At 45.4% G+C, this 15696-nt stretch overlaps 1 protein-coding gene across 5 annotated transcripts in view; it reads left to right on the forward strand.

The window, feature by feature from the left end:
- The window catches only part of FTO (FTO alpha-ketoglutarate dependent dioxygenase), a 242422-nt gene that overhangs the window by 20642 nt on the left and 206084 nt on the right, over nt 1-15696 (forward strand). The gene's annotated exons all lie outside the window — the stretch shown is intronic.

Here is a 15696-nt window from a genome sequence, read left to right on the forward strand (position 1 = left end):
TTTTGCGTAATGTTTAAATTTCCATGGAATGGGATAAATAGAACTGGCACCTTGCTCATAATGAATTCAGTTGAGGAAGCAGCTGGGGAATGAAAGGAAGTCCGTTCCGGACCAAGGAAGCATACTGTCCCCATTGTAGGATTGCTGTATATGAATAAATGAAACTCCTCCAACGTCGCATAGCCAAACAGGCTATCCCCTCCCGCACCCTTTGGCTGGGAAACAAAGAGGCCAGAGCATATGTTTTATAAACTGATTAATTGTAATAAGCACAAGTGGCTCAAGAGTTGGGCATGGAATTGCATGCGCTCTGATGGCAGAACAAATCCTCGAACAATTGATTCGTTAAACGTCCTGGAGTGGGGACTCATACTAAGAATATTTATATACCGCTTTTCATCAGAAGTTCTCAAAGTGGTTTATGTAGGGGAGGGGGGGGAGGGAGGAAATCAATCAATCAATCAATCAAATTAAAAAAAGGTAGTTCCCTGTCCCTGAAGGGCTCAAAACCAAAAAAGAAACGTAAGGTAGACACTGGCAACAGCCACTGGAAATTGTTGTATTGGAGTTGGAGAGGGCCAGTTTCTCTCCCGCTGCTAAATATGAGAGAACCACCAGTTTAAAAGGGGCCAGCAGCAGCCACTGGAGGGATGCTGTGTTGGGGCTGGAGAAAGACAATTTTTCTCCCCATGCTAAACAGAAGAATGACTGCCAAGTGAATGTTCATTGCTTTCTTTCCTATGTGGGGAAGTGCTTTAAAGTCCTGATCTCTCTCTGTGGCTTTGTGGAAGTAGCTTATTCCTATGTCAAAGAGGGCGGAACTTTCATGATCACATCTTTTGACAGGCTGGATCTCTCCAGTTAAAGCCCGTCTATGGGGATAGGCTGTAGCGCGGTGGTAGAACACGTGCTTCCCATGCAGAACGTCGCAGGTTCAATCCCCAGGATCTCCATTCAAGAGAGTCGGGAGGCAGGTGTTGGGAAAGACCTCTCCTTGAGATTCTGGAGGGAGCTGCTGCTGCCAGTTCGGGCTAGCAATACTGGACTAGATAGACTCGGTATAAGAGAGCTTTGCATAATGTTACTGAACGGGGATTTTATTATTTATTTATTTATTGAATGTATATACCGCCTAGTATACAAATCTCTAGGCGGTTTACAGAATTAAAACATACAATACAACACATTTAAAATTCATAAAAAAGATAAAAATTATAGATAAAAACACATTAAAAACACATTAAAATTTTAAAATACAATCTCAGTTGAAGGCCTTGGAAAACAGGTATGTCTTCAGGGTCCTCTTAAAAGCAAGCAGAGAAGGAGAGGCTCTCGTTTCAGCAGGGAGTGCGTTCCAAAGCCCTGGGGGCAGCCACAGAAAAGGCCACAGAAAATTTTAAGGAGCACCTCTCTGGTTAAAATCCCCTGTTCTGTTCTTTGGAGTGGCTTGGCCACAATATTTATTTGTGCATAGAAGTAGCTTTTGCAGTCTAGCCGACACTTTGTTCACACTGAGGGTATTTCTGCAGTTCTCTGTAAGCATACCTCCGTTGCCCTGGTCCGTAGCCTATATTGTGGTGGTCTTCGTTGTAAGGTCTGGGGGCCAGTGGCAGCTACCACCCACCCTAAGTGCTCCTCTCTGATGAATTGTTTATTGTGTCTGGTCAAGCTTTTATCTTCATTTTGCCCAGTGGGGAGAGAAAGGGCTCCTTTAAAGGGAAACGGAGCCCCCAGAGACCCTGCCCCGTCTTGGAAGGCTTACATGGAGTGTGTAGCTCTTCCCAGAGTGTTCCTCCAAGATCTCTTAAGAGAGGTTCCGTCCCTCTTAAAGGGCCCTCCCAGCGGGGAGAAAAGCGCAGTACTGTGCGGAGGTCAGCACAGTGGGAAACGACTCTCTCACTGAAGATTTTTTCTGCCCAAGTGGCCCCTGCTTGAAAAATACCGAAGATCGCTGCTATATTGCCTTTTAATGTAAGAGATCCATGGGAACCGATGTGTTTCTGTACCGCTCTGCTTTCCTAGGATTGGCATGTTCTGAGGCCGGTTCCAAATGGAAAGCATAAATCTGCAGACATATTGCCTGGCATTCCCCAACATTGAACAACAACAGTGTACAGCACCAATGTGTAAGGGGTGAAATTGCGCAAATAAGCTTCCGTTGATGTTTTTAGCCCAATCATTTTGGTGCCTTTTAGCATTTCTTATGGCTAGCTTACCCGCTCTTCCCCTGATTTCTGCTTACTGTGGCAAAATTACATCAAATGTGAGATAACAAAATGCTGTCAGGCTGGGATTGTTTTATATGGACAGCGTTAGACAGGAGCAGAAAGATCTGGTACACTAATAGGCAAACTCACACGAGCTACCTAGTCCATTGACAGATTCTTCCTTTGTTCTCTTGCTCGACCCATTTTTTGCCAGTGATTTGTGACATATTTTGCAAGAGATCAAATAAGCCCTTGACACCTGATTGCAGTGTAGTGCTTGTTTACAGTTGCAGGATTTTCCCCCCCTCCCCGCCCTCCTTTTTGAAGGACCCTCAGACAAGATGGAAGGTTTAACTTGAACTAATTAAATCTGCGTCTGGACTGTGACAGGTGTTCCTTTACATATGCATCCAGCTGAGGAACTTTTACCGTAATGGGCCTGCGAGGCGCAGAAAGAGAGGCAGGGTGCTGGTAGGCAGTTACCTCCCCACAATTCTTACCTAGTATTTGAGTCCTTCAAGTTGTGCTGTCGTCGCATTCTGCCTGTAAGCTTCATGAGCCTTTAGACTGACTGCTATCATGGGTGGCATGGTCTAAATCAGCGGTTCCCAACCTGTGGCACTCCCGATGTTGCTGAACTGCAACTCCCATCACCCTCAGTTACAATTTATTGTGCCTGGGGATGATGGGAGTTGTAGTTCAGCAACATCTGGAGTGCCACAGGTTGGGAACCCCTGGTCGAAATCAGGGATCTTCATGATTTTTCAAGCGGGAGCAACTTTGGCAAAAAACGTTCAGTGCGAGAACCATTTCCCACTGTGTTGACATCTGCAGTGTGATGCTTTCCGCAACTCCTTGTGTGTGTGTAGTTTAAGAGAAAGAGAGCCCTCTCCAGCGCCAGCGCCATCTTGGAAGGTGCTCATGGACTGCTGGGAGGTGTAGTCTTTCCCAGTGCTTTCCCCATAGAGCCCTGTGGGGAAAGTGCTAGAAAGGACTACACTTCCCAGTGCATGGAGAAGCCCCTCCCAGGTTTAGTCCCTGGCAGCATCTCTAGGTAGGCCTGGGAGAAACTCCTGCCCGAAACCTTAGAGAGCTGCTGCCTGTCAGGGTAGAAAATACTGAGCTAGTTGGACCAAGGGTCTGACTCGGTATAAGGCAGATTCCTGTGTTCCCGTGTGCTGCAGAACGACCACGTTACCGCCATGTTTTACACTTGGGATAGATTATGGCCCATATTTCTGTTGATCTGCCTTGCTTCCCTTAACCAGGAGATGAAGTATCATGTTCCAAGATGCCCAGGGAAGACCATTTAAAGCAGCTAAATGGGAAACAAACATTGTATGCATCTTTCCTGACCTGTCCTTATTGCTGGCCTCGTGTACAACACAGGTTAGGAGAAGCAATTATTTTCAGCCCACCGACTACGTGCAAGATTAATGGCTTCTGAGAAGACTGTAATGCTGGCTGACCCAACCGGCTTCTGCATTCTTCCTTGCTTATCCTCCTCTCATCTCTATCACCTTTGGGCTACAACAAAATGCAATTTATGTTTAGTATCGCTACAGAGGGGAGGAAGGGTTAGTGTTTAATGAGGGACAACCGTGACTGGTATACAGGTGTAAGAAATCCTGCATTGGTGGAGGAAATGAGGAGAAAAACTCTCCTGGAGAGATGTGTTGGTTGAAAAACACCAAAAACAATTTTATTCAAAGTTGTTGGTAACATATTAAGCCCATTCACATGTCCTGTTCAACGCTTGTTCGATGAGTGTACAGCGTCCACAGGTACAGATCTGTACACAGGTACGGTCATTCACATGTTATCCTGAATGCAGGTACAGAAGTATACTTCCTATCTCTACCATGCATCTGAAGGGCCTGTGTTCCGGTTCACTTTTAAAATGAACACAGTTATAGTTGTTCACACAAACTCAATGTACGAGTGTACAGAGAGTTCAAAGAACCAGTTTGAATGCCCCCACCTTCCGAACCTTAGTGGTCACCTGGTTAGATGTTTTCTTTGGTGCATTAGATGTCTTCTTTGGTGCATCTTTGGTACCCCGCTAACTTGGCAAAGGAGAGTAACTGGCCCTATCCACCCCCAGCACAGTACCTCCAGTGACTGTTGCTGGTGTCTATCTTGTGTTTCTTTTTAGATTGTGAGCCCTTTGGGGACAGGGATCCATCTTATTTATTTATTATTTCTTGGTGTAAACTGCCCTGAGCCATTTTTGGAAGGGCGGTATAGAAATCAAATCAATCAATAAAAATAAATCTGTTTCCTTTGCACTTAGCAAAGGTGAGAAATGTACAACTTCCAAGCACAGGCTTGTCTGGCAGTGAACGGAGGGAAGATGCAACCTGGGGGGTCATGAAGAATGCGTGTCTCCGAAGAAGTTTAACATGACTTCCCCAAACCACTGGAATGCCCAGCTGCCTGAGAAAGCTCTAAGACAGCGGTCGGCAACCTTACCTCTCCAGCTGCTGCTGGACTACAACTCCCAGCATCCCCAACCACTGTTTATAGTGTCTAGGGATGCTGGGAGTTGCAGTTCATCCCCAGTTGGAGACCCGAGGTTGCCTGCTTCTGCTCTAAGATGCTGGCATTGTTTTAGTGTTTTAGTGGCCTTAGTTTAAAGCAGCTGTGTCTTCTACCCTTGGTCCATCTAGCTCAGTGTTGTCTACACCAGGGATTCTCAACATTGGGTCCCCGGATGTTCTTGGACTTCAACTCCCATAATCCCGAACCAAAGACTACTGGGACTGGGGATTGTGGGAGTTGAAGTTCAATAATATCTGGGGACCCAACATCGAGAACCCCCAGTCTACACAGTCTGGCAGTGGCTTCGCAAAGGTCACAGGCAGGAATCTCTCCCAGGTCTATCTTGGAGATACTGCCAGGGCGGGAACTTGGAACCTTTTGCAGGCAGGTGCTCTTCCCAGAGTGGCCCCACCCCCTGAAGGGAATATCTTACAGTGCTCACATGTCTCCCATTCAAATGCAAACCAGGGTGGACCCTGCTTAGTTGAAGGGACAACTCATGCTTGCAACCTGTAAGTACTTTTCTGCATGTATCTGTTTCTGGACCATAATCTTTCTACCCCCTCTCCCCCCAGTATATGGCAGCTTCCTATGTTCCTCAGTTCTCTTGAGTTCCCAAGGCAGAATAAGGCCACCTTCTGGTATAGGTGTGTATGAGAAGAAATAAATGGGGTGGCCAGCTCTCATGGAAAACAAGCTTTTAACAGAACCCCGTGTTGTTGTTGTTTACTCAGGTTCAGCCTGTATAGCTGACCCCATATAAGGCCGGCATAAATGGAATTTGTAATGTCTGTTCCGTAGGAGTTGCTCCACCATAATATCTGACAAGCATCTTTCTACTCGGAATAGGGAATCGATGGGCAATCAATGGCAGCCGCTGTGGACACAATTTAAAATGAAGTATTATTCAATGTAATTATTCAGATTGCATACAGCCTTGGAAGCTGGACATAGTCTTGCGGACCCCCACATACTTGTGTTTTTTTAGAAGTTCATGTTGCAAGCACATCTCTTCTCGGTCTACCTGTTGGAGAGCAATTTTTTTTTAAGACAAAGGAAAGAAGTAACTGAGTATGTGGAAGGCAGGAGAAGGAATTCAGGCAGACATTTGTCACCTGCTTGGAATTTCTGTAGCATCGCAAAGGCTGGACTGACCCTAGATCCTATCGAAACAAAATATGCTCAGTATTCTATGATTGGTTGGAATCCAGTCTCTGGATTTGCTAAAAATATTGTAGAGCGTGCCACCTAATGGTGCAGGGGGGAAGTAACTTGCCTAGGGACCGAGGTTGCCGGTTCGAATCCCCACTGGTATGTTTCCCAAACTATGGGAAACACCTGTATCGGGCAGCAATGATATAGGAAGATGCTGAAAGGCATCATCTGATCTCATACTGATTTATGTTTTTATTTCAGTTGTATATTCACTCTGTCTTATTTCTGAATTTTTGAGTTTCAGTAATTACTTCCCTCTTTAAGATTGGGAGGCTTTTGGTGGTTTCAGTAATATACCCTAGGGTTCTGTGATATGTGATATTATGTTTTTATCTTAAACTGTGTTATATGTTTTATTCTATTTCCTTGTTGTGCTGGTCGTAGACTGTAATAATAAACCTTGAACTCGGACATCTCATACTGCTCGGGAGGAGGCAATGGTAAACCCCTCCTGAATTCTACCAAAGAAAACCACATGTGTCTTTGGTCACCAGGAGTCAACACCGACTCGACGGCGTGACTTTATCTTTATTGTAGAGCTAGAAAAGGTGCAGACTGGCGCGTCGCTTGCGGGGAGTGGGCTCATGTTCGCCCCTCTCCCAGATGGCCCCTCACACGCACCAACCGTGCCCCCTGCATGTGATGTCAACACCCGGAATTGCCCGTGTGGCCTTCTGGAGCTCATTTCCCTGCTGGCTTGGTTGTCGACTAGGTGTCTTCTTTATTCGATCCCCCAGCGAGGGAGAGAACGGAGAAAACCCCCAGCTGACAACAAAGTTGGCTGGGAATGAGGCTAGTCGGAGCTTGGGGGCAGGGCTAAGGGCGAGCCAGGTGGCTACCAGGAACTGGGCGGCTCGTGTTCTTTGAACACACCCGCCAATTATAGCTCCACCCTTGGGTGCAGAAAAGGGCAACCCAAATGATCAGGAGGGTTGGAGTGACTCCCCTGCAAGGAAAGGCTTTAATGCATGGGTCTTTTTAGTTTAGAAATAAGGTGGGTAAGGAGCAGAGGTGCACCTAGGTAATTTTGGAGCCTGGACCTAAAGGCCTTTGGAGGCTCCCCCTGCAAGTTAAGCATTATCGCTCTGCACACGTATACACCATGACACAAGCAATATTTTTAACGCAGTATTTTTAAACCCATTTCTCACATGACCACACTACCTGGGACAGACTAAAGAGGATTTGGGGGCTCCCAGGGGGTGCAGAGGCTCTGGACTTTGGCCCAGAAGTCCAGGGGTAAGAGTGCCTCTGATAAGGATATAGATCCAAGTGGACAGCGGAACGTTTCTTGCTCTCTGTCTCATAATGTTAGAACCCAGGTCATCTATTGACCCTGAACGTCGAGGGAGTTAGGACAAATCAAAGGAAGCACGTCTCTACACAACGTGGAGTTATACTGCGGAATTGGCTGTCACCGGATGTGTCTGTTGGTGTATTTTTAGATTTTTATTCTGCTCTTCCTCCCAGGAGCCCTTAGCGGTGTACATGGTTACGTTTCTACTCACAACCACCCTGTGAGGTAGGTTAGGCTGAGAGAGAAGTGACTGGCCCAGAGTCACCCAGTGGGTTTCATGGCTGGGTTCATGGCGGATGTGATGATGGCCACCAACCTAGATGGTTTTTAAAAAGGGGTTGGACCGATTTATGGAGCCTGGATAGCTGTATATCTCCATCAAGATCAGAGGTGGCATGTCCCTGAAAACCAGTTGCTAGGGAACCAGGTGGGATTGCCTTCTCTTCTCCCCCACACCTCCCCACCGGCTCCCCATCTCCACTTGGTTGGCCCTCCCATGAAGCAGGACACTAGACTGGATGGGCCTTCCGTTCTCATGACCTCTTCTGTGGACAACGTGCAGGGCCTCTTGTGAAAACGGTGACCTTTCTTTCTTCTCCCTCCCCAGCAAGACATTTTTAATAGATCCCCAGGACAGACGGCGTGATGTGTTTCAGCGGACAAGGCAGGCCCTTGCGTGTGGCGTTTAATAAATTATTGAACTTTGGAAGAACTTTGCAGAAGATGAGGGTCTGTGTGACTGAACAGGAGGCATTGGCGGGGAAGGGGGGTTTGTGGGGGGATGCTCTATTCTCCAGTGTATCTAAGAGACAGAAATAGATGCTTGATCAGACAATACCAGCACTGAGTGAAGGATGGTATTAACATTAAATATTTAGATGGGTAGGGAGAATCCTGACAGAAGAAAAGAGACGGCAGGCATATTGTCAAGTTGAATAGCGTCCAATGCAGTGCAGCTGACTGCTTCTGGAAGGCTTTCTTTTTTTGTCTTACCAGGGAATGGGGAATGTGAGGAGGAGGAGGAGGACCTCTTAAAAGGATACCTTTGGTGTTAGGAATGCTTGCCCGTGGACGATAAGTTGATAACCGGGTTGAAACTGCAGCAGGAATGCAGGGAGGACTCAAAAGAAACCCTTCGGATTTGCAGGTGTCTAGCCTATCGGTTGATCTGCATGTGGGAATTAATAGCGGTCTCCTTTTAAGCAAATAGATACGTTTACCACATGCAAATTCAAGCTGAAAAGACAGCACGAGATGGAGAAAGTGTGCACGAAGAAGAGAGAGTAAAAGCTTTCTTGTTTCAATGGGTGTTTTTAAAAGATAGTAGGAAATTAATATTTTAATTGTGTCTTTTTTTTTTTTTTACAATCTTGTTTTTAAATTTTGCTGTAAACCGCCTTGGGATTGTTTTAATGAATGGCGGTATATAAATTTAACAACAAAATAAATAAATAAATAAATGATTTCTGGAGAGAAATCCTGGAGAGACTCTATCTATGTGGTTGCTAAGAGTCGACACTAACTTGACGGCACTCAATCAATCAATCAATCAGAAAGTGATTGTAACTTTTTTTTAAGTCTTTGATATTTTTGAGGACCTCCTATGCGGCATTTTTAAGGGAAAGGACAGTGAGATGAAAAGGATATTAAAAAACTGGATTGCGGGCTTCTTGGGACATGTGACATGCAGGCCCCCCCACCCATTGGTTGCAATTAAAATCTCTGAAACTGGGCTATGACTCACTTGTTGCAAACATAGGGCCATATTGATGCTATTCCCATAGGAACACAGGAAGCTGCTGCCTACTGAGTCAGACCCTTGATCCATCTCACTCAGTAGCATCTACACTGACTGGCAGCAGCGCTCCGAGGCTTCAGGGGGGAGTCTTTCCCAGCCCTACCTGGAGATGCTGCCAGGGACCTTCTTCATGGAAAGCAGGGGCTCTACCACTGAGTTACGCCCCATCTCCATGTGAATCTAGGCTTGTCCTCCTACCTTTGCCACAGGTATTCACCCCTCCCCATGGTAGATCTCTCACTCCTGGGGATATATGATGGAGCAAAACCTGCAGTGTAAGTCGGTTTCCATGCTAATGGCAGCCTTTAACAGAAGTGGAGAAATCTCAAGACACTCCAGTCCTGCTTGTGATACGGCTGCGGGGTGGAAATCTGCCATGGAGATTCCGATGCCGCGTTAAAAACAATGCATCGGACCACTCTGGACTCTTGCAGGGGTTTGCATCGTGTTGCTGTTCTTGAATAGCTCACTGTCTCATCTTATAGCCCCAGTGCATTTATCCTGCCTTTTTGGCCACATTGGTGGACCACTCACGGTTTTTCACTGGAGTAAAGTTGTCGCAACTTCGGTTGCCAGCTCGCAGGGTTTGACCTGAAGATTCAGAGGTTAGTCGTCTTCCCAGGGTCCCTAAGGGAGTAGAGTAAAATCTTAGGGTGTGGGGCCAGAAGGAAGAGGGTGAGCTGTTTTCTGTTTGGCTTGAGAGCTTTTCTCATCGGCTCTGCCTCCCAGTGTTCATCAGATTGCACGCTGAGGCACAGAGGGACACTTTCCCTGACTCTCTGGGTTCTGTCCTCTGTCCCCACCAACCCCCAATGGCCCTACCAAATACTATCCCCTGACTCTGGTGCTCCCCTCCTGCATCTTCGGGCTGGAGCCACAGAAGAGCAGCATGCTATAGTGGATAGAGTGTTGGACGAGGACCAGGGAGACACGAGTTCAAATCCCCATTCAGCCATGAAGCTCACTGGATTACTCTGGGCCAGTGGTCCCTTTAATTTTTTTCATCTCAGTGAGGAATGAGTTTTGTTCTGGGCGGCAGTATCAAGGTAGTGTGCATGCACCTGCATTCAGAATGGGGCCTTCCAGATTCAACCTGAGCGGGATCTAAAATGAACTGAGTGGACATCCAAAAACTTGTGAGCATGTGCATGCCTTGGAACAGTGCTCTAGACCAGTCACTTCCCTCTCAGCCTATCCTACCTCACAGGGTTGTCGTGAGGACAAACACAACCATGTACACTGCTCTGGGCTCCTTGGAGAAAGCGTGGGATATCAATGTAGTCAATATCTGCAACAGATCTTCTCTGCTTTGTACTTGGAAGACCATACTGTTCTCTCCCCATAACCCCTTCCTGTGTCTTGGCAAATCATCATAACGCCAGCATTGCTTTCAGTTTATATCAACTTTGGCAGGAATTAACACATCAGCAGGCATGATAGCAAATTGCAGGCAAATATATTATGCTGCAAGTTTATCATATAAACATGCCAAGCAAGCCATTATTATTTATTGAAAAGCAATACCAAAGAATGTGATAGATACATGCCATTTTTATGATTATTTTTTAAAGGCGTGAAGTTTGTCTTGCTGGGACAAACATTTTTGGATTTAACGATCTGTCATGTTGTGCAATTAAAAGCAAGTTATTAATACTGAAACTGAACGGAGACAGAATGACATTAAACTGTTTAAGTGTATTTTGCCATTGACATCAAAAGTGGAAAATCATTGCTATTTAATATATAGCCTGCTGTTTCAAAACTTGCTGAGGGTTGTTGTGTGCTTAATGAGAGTTCAGCTTGCTGAAGCTTGTTTTGATGGCGCTGGAGATGAATTGGTAGTTCAATGTAGAACGGAGCCCATACAGAATGTTTGACCTTTCTGACATTAATAGCAATCCATGCTGCCATTATGTTGCATTAAAACATACATACATACATGTTTTTTTAAACATGCTTTTACACACTAAAAAGAAGTGTACAGCAATGAAGGTGGGAAAACTTCATGAGGAAGTGAGTTCCACTGGTAGGGTGCCACAGCTATAAAAGTCCTGTTTTGTGTCATCCTAATTCTAACGAGTAGAAGGGTGTGTACAAATCCCTTGATATGAGAGGTCAAAGGACATGCAATATTTTTTTAACCCTAAAATTGTTATTCATTACATTTGTATTTTTATCTTGTATTTCTTGTCATGGCAACAGTAAGATGAAGGTTAATTCATTTCCAAAGATATCCCTGTTATATACACTGCAAAGAGAAAAGGCAAATATAACATTGTGCTCTGTCTTTGTTACATTTCTTTCTTTCTTTCTTTCTTTCTTTCTTTCTTTCTTTCTTTCTTTCTTTCTTTCTTTCTTTCTTTCTTTCTTCCTTCTCCTCTCTTTTTCTTTCTTCCATTTGTCCTGCTCTTCCTCCAAGGAACTCTGAGTGGTGAACATGTTTATCTTTATCTTCACAACAACCCTGTGAAGTAGGCTAGACTGGTCCCATAGCCATAGTCATAAGAACATAGGAAGCTGCCTTATAACCGAGTCAGACCCTTGGTCCATCTAACTCACTATTATCTACACTGACTGGCAGCATCTCTCTAAGGTTTCAGGCAGAGGTCTCTCCCAGCCCTACCTGGAGATGCTGCCAGAGAGTGAATCTGGGGCCATCTGTATGCAAAGCAGACGCTCTACCACTGATCTCCGGTCCCATCCCCTAATGCAGGCCTGCTCAACCTGGGCCCCCCAGCTGTTTTTGGACCACAGCTCCTATAATCCCCAGCCACAGTGGCCAGTAGCCAGGGATTATGGGAATTGTAGGCCAACATCTGCAGGAGGGCCCAGGTTGAGCAGCCCTGCCCTAAGGGGAATGTCTTACAGTGCTCACATGTAGTCACCCATCCAAATGAAAACCTGGGCAGACCCTGCTTAGCAAAGGGGACAATTCATGCTGCAGCAGCGATATAGGAAGATGCTGAAAGACATTATCTCATACGGCATGGGAGGAGGCAATGGTCAACCCCTTCCTGTATCCTACCAAAAGAAAACCACAGGGCTCTGTGGCCGCCAGGAGTTGACACCGACTCGACGGCACAACTTTACCTTTACCACAAGACCAGCCCTCCTCCCCGGTGAGTTTCTGACTGAGTGGGGATTTGAACCTGGGTCTCCCCAGTCCTAGTCCAACACTCTAACCACTACACCACGCTGGTAGAGACTTTGCTTCTGGATTCCATGCTGGCTACAGATGGACTAAATGAGCTCTCCAACTTCCTTGGCTGGAGAGGGGATGCCATTTGTGTGGTTGTCGCTAGGTGGCACTGCAACTTTGCAGTACCAAGCGAGTTCTTGAGTTCTTCTTCTCTTCTGCTTCAGCTGCTTGGGCTTCTAGGTGTCAGGGAAATTGTTTTATTGTTAAAGGGCATAGTGTAATATATTCATCTCCATCCAAGGCAGACATTTAAAGCCCTGAAACATGCCCTTCTCACAGCTCTGGCCTGTTAACTATGCTTATTTGGTGTAATAATTAGCAGAATTTCTCACTAACAGGGGCACTTAAGCGACGCCTCACATTTTTCCTCTGTGTTTTTGTACGTGACGGATTGTGCATTTTGTGAATAAAGTTAAGCAGGTCAAAACCTCAGCCCTGTACGACACCGCTATTTTCCGCGCAATTGTTCTGAGTGGGTGTACATTAACCTCTTCCTGGATCCTCACTGTGTCTAATGCAAACACGTCGTGAGCGTTTGCGTAATGGCTTAGTGGAAGTTTGCACGCACAGTGCAGTTAATTTTTCAACTTTGGGGTGGGAAGGGACAGAAAAGAAGCAAATAACTGTAGAGCGGGGGGGGGAACCCACCAGATTCTTTTGGCACTGCGGACTTCACTCCCCATCATCTGATCTTTTGGTTATCCAGGAATGAAAATGCCGCATGCATTTTAATGCTGCACTTTTGCTTTTAGGAGTAAGCAAAAGGAAATATTTTCTTAGGTGTTTTCAAGGACAGACTTAGTAGCATTCAAAAGTGCCTGCATCTGAACAACTGTGCCTTCCTTTGACTGAAATTCACCCTTGCATCCCTTGAGGAAATTGAGAAGTTAACAATTGTTTTCCTCTAGCTGATGCTGGATGCTTTCAGATGGTTAACTTAGTGGCCTCCGAGATAATATTTACCGGGTACAGAAAAAACCCAGTAGCGGTTCAGGTCTTATTATTATTGCATCAACATACTTTCCACCATGGGCCCACCTTCAGAGTTCAAGAACTGCTAAATTACAGTTCAGCCCATCTTAACGAAGTAAATAATTAAAACTTCAACAGTTAACATTTTTACATCAAAATCATTGGTAGAAAACTAACCATGTTTAAAAGGGAAAGGAGTTTGGGGGGATGAGACTAATGGGGAGGCAAGGGGCTTTGGGGGGCAGGATAAATATTATTATTATTATTATTTATTAATTATTAATAACAACAACAACAACAACAACAACTACTACTACTACTACTTTATTTGTTAGCCGCCCCATAACAAATTGTTCTCTGGAAGGCTCACAATAGAGGATTAAAACATAAATAAAAACACGGAACACATTAAATCATTACAGACAGAAAAGGCGAAAAGAAAATATAAAATATAATACAAAACAGTTTAAAAACTCAGTTTAAATTTGGATGGGTAAGCTGGCTTGGGTTTTAGTCTGAGCCGAGGAAGAATTTGGGACCTCGTACTGTTACTACAGTAAAATCATTTTTTTAAAAACTAGATTTATATCCTGCTCTTCTTCCAAGGAGTCCAGAGCAATGGCCATGTTTGTGCTTATCTTCACAACAACCCTGTGAGGTAGGTTAGGCTGAGAGATAATTGACAGACCGAGAGTCATCCAGTGAGTTTTGTGGCTGAACAGGGATTTGAACTCAGGTCTCCCTGATCCTAGTTCCGCACTCTAACTGCTACACCATGCTGGCTCTAACATAAGGTAGAAACCAGCAACAGCCACTGGAGGGATGCTGTGCTGAGGCTGGACGGGGACATTTGCTCCCCCCCTGCTAAATATAAAGAGAAGCACCACTCTTAAAAGTGCCTCTTTGCTCAGTTAGCAGGCATTTTTGATTCCTTGATTTAACATTGATCTCCCTTGAGACAGGGCAAGCTATAAATCAAATACAGAAGGTAACTTAATTTTCTCAAATATGCAAGGAGAACCCTGAAAATGGAAGTCTTTTAACTTTCAGGATCTCTTCTTTTTCCGCCCCCTTAATCTGTTGGCTTGATCAATGGGCTAAAGGTGGAAATAATGCCTGTGTTATTGTTGTGCAGTAACAAAGGCATTCTTAAAGCAAGTTGCTGTTGAGTAACTGTTGCCTTTTACAAGAAGACTGATTCCTTTGTTTCGTGGAATGTGCCTTGGTTTGGCTGGCGCTTGCCTTCATGGGCTCTGTCCCTTGCATAACACATCAATGCCCTATTGTCTCTTCCCCTCCTCTTGGAGCACATTAATGTGCCTCTTTTTGGACAGCTTGATTAAGGGAAAAACACTGATGGCGGTGGTTGTGGGGGGAAGAATCTGCAGCATTTCTGTTTAGAAAGTGTATACCACATTTAAACGATTCTTTGTGTGAGTTTGTAGTGTCCATTAAAAGAAACTCAGTACAAATCTTCCCCAGGCTGCTGTAACTTGAAGTCCCTGGAACAAGGATTTCCCAGATGTTGTTGACTACAACTCCCAGCATCCCTTGCCCAGGGCCATTGCAGCTGGAGATGCTGGGAGTTGTAGTTGTCAAAATCTGGGGATCCCTGTTAAAGGGGGTGCTGGTGGAAGGACTTAAGCATTAGCCAGGCCACGATCTTTGTGGATCCGGGTTTAAAAAAAGAAGAAGAAGAAAGAAATCAGGCAGTCAGTTCTTTAAGGATTCTGTCTACTTACAGATTTCTGGAGAGGAGGAAGTGTCCCCCTTTCTCTCTTACATAGGCTATAATGCCTCTTCTTTAATGATTCTTCTGTGACACACAGACCAGAAAAGAGGAAAGAATGCCTCTTTCCCCCCTCCAGAATTATTGCTTTGTTGATATTCAAATGTAGAGAGATGTAATGGATTAAACCTGATATTAAGTAATGATTGTATATATTTAACTGAGTAGCTATCCTATGAGCCACCTAATGGTGCAGCAGGGAAATGCTTGACTAACAAGCAGAAGGTTGCCGGTTGAATCCCCGCTGGTACTATATCAGGCAACAGTGATATAGGAAGGTGCTGAAAAGCATAATCTCAAGACTGTGCGGGAGGAGGCAATGGTAAACCCCTCCTGGGCTCTGTGGGCGCCAGGAGTCGAAATCAACTTGACGGCACACTTTGTGCCCAGGACCATGGACAGCTCCGAGGGCCCCAGTCAGAACCTCAGCCAGAGCCAAGCTGAGCAGCAGGGCTGGATAGTGCAACACAGGAGAACATTGTTCCAGCAAGGTCTAGAAGCAGAGTCCTAGTTCTTACAGCTGCTGCCTAGGTAGGGTGAATTGGCCCTGCCCCTTTATTTGGAAAGGCTCAGTTTCTTAAAGGGACCTTTCCTAATTCCTCAGGCTCTGGCTTTGGCAGCTCCTGAGGGGGGGGATCTGGTGCAAGTGAGAGGTACTTTTAAGTCGGAGGATGAAGA

This window comes from Hemicordylus capensis, chromosome 9 (assembly GCF_027244095.1).
Source record: "Hemicordylus capensis ecotype Gifberg chromosome 9, rHemCap1.1.pri, whole genome shotgun sequence".
Taxonomy (NCBI): Eukaryota; Metazoa; Chordata; class Lepidosauria; order Squamata; family Cordylidae; genus Hemicordylus; species Hemicordylus capensis.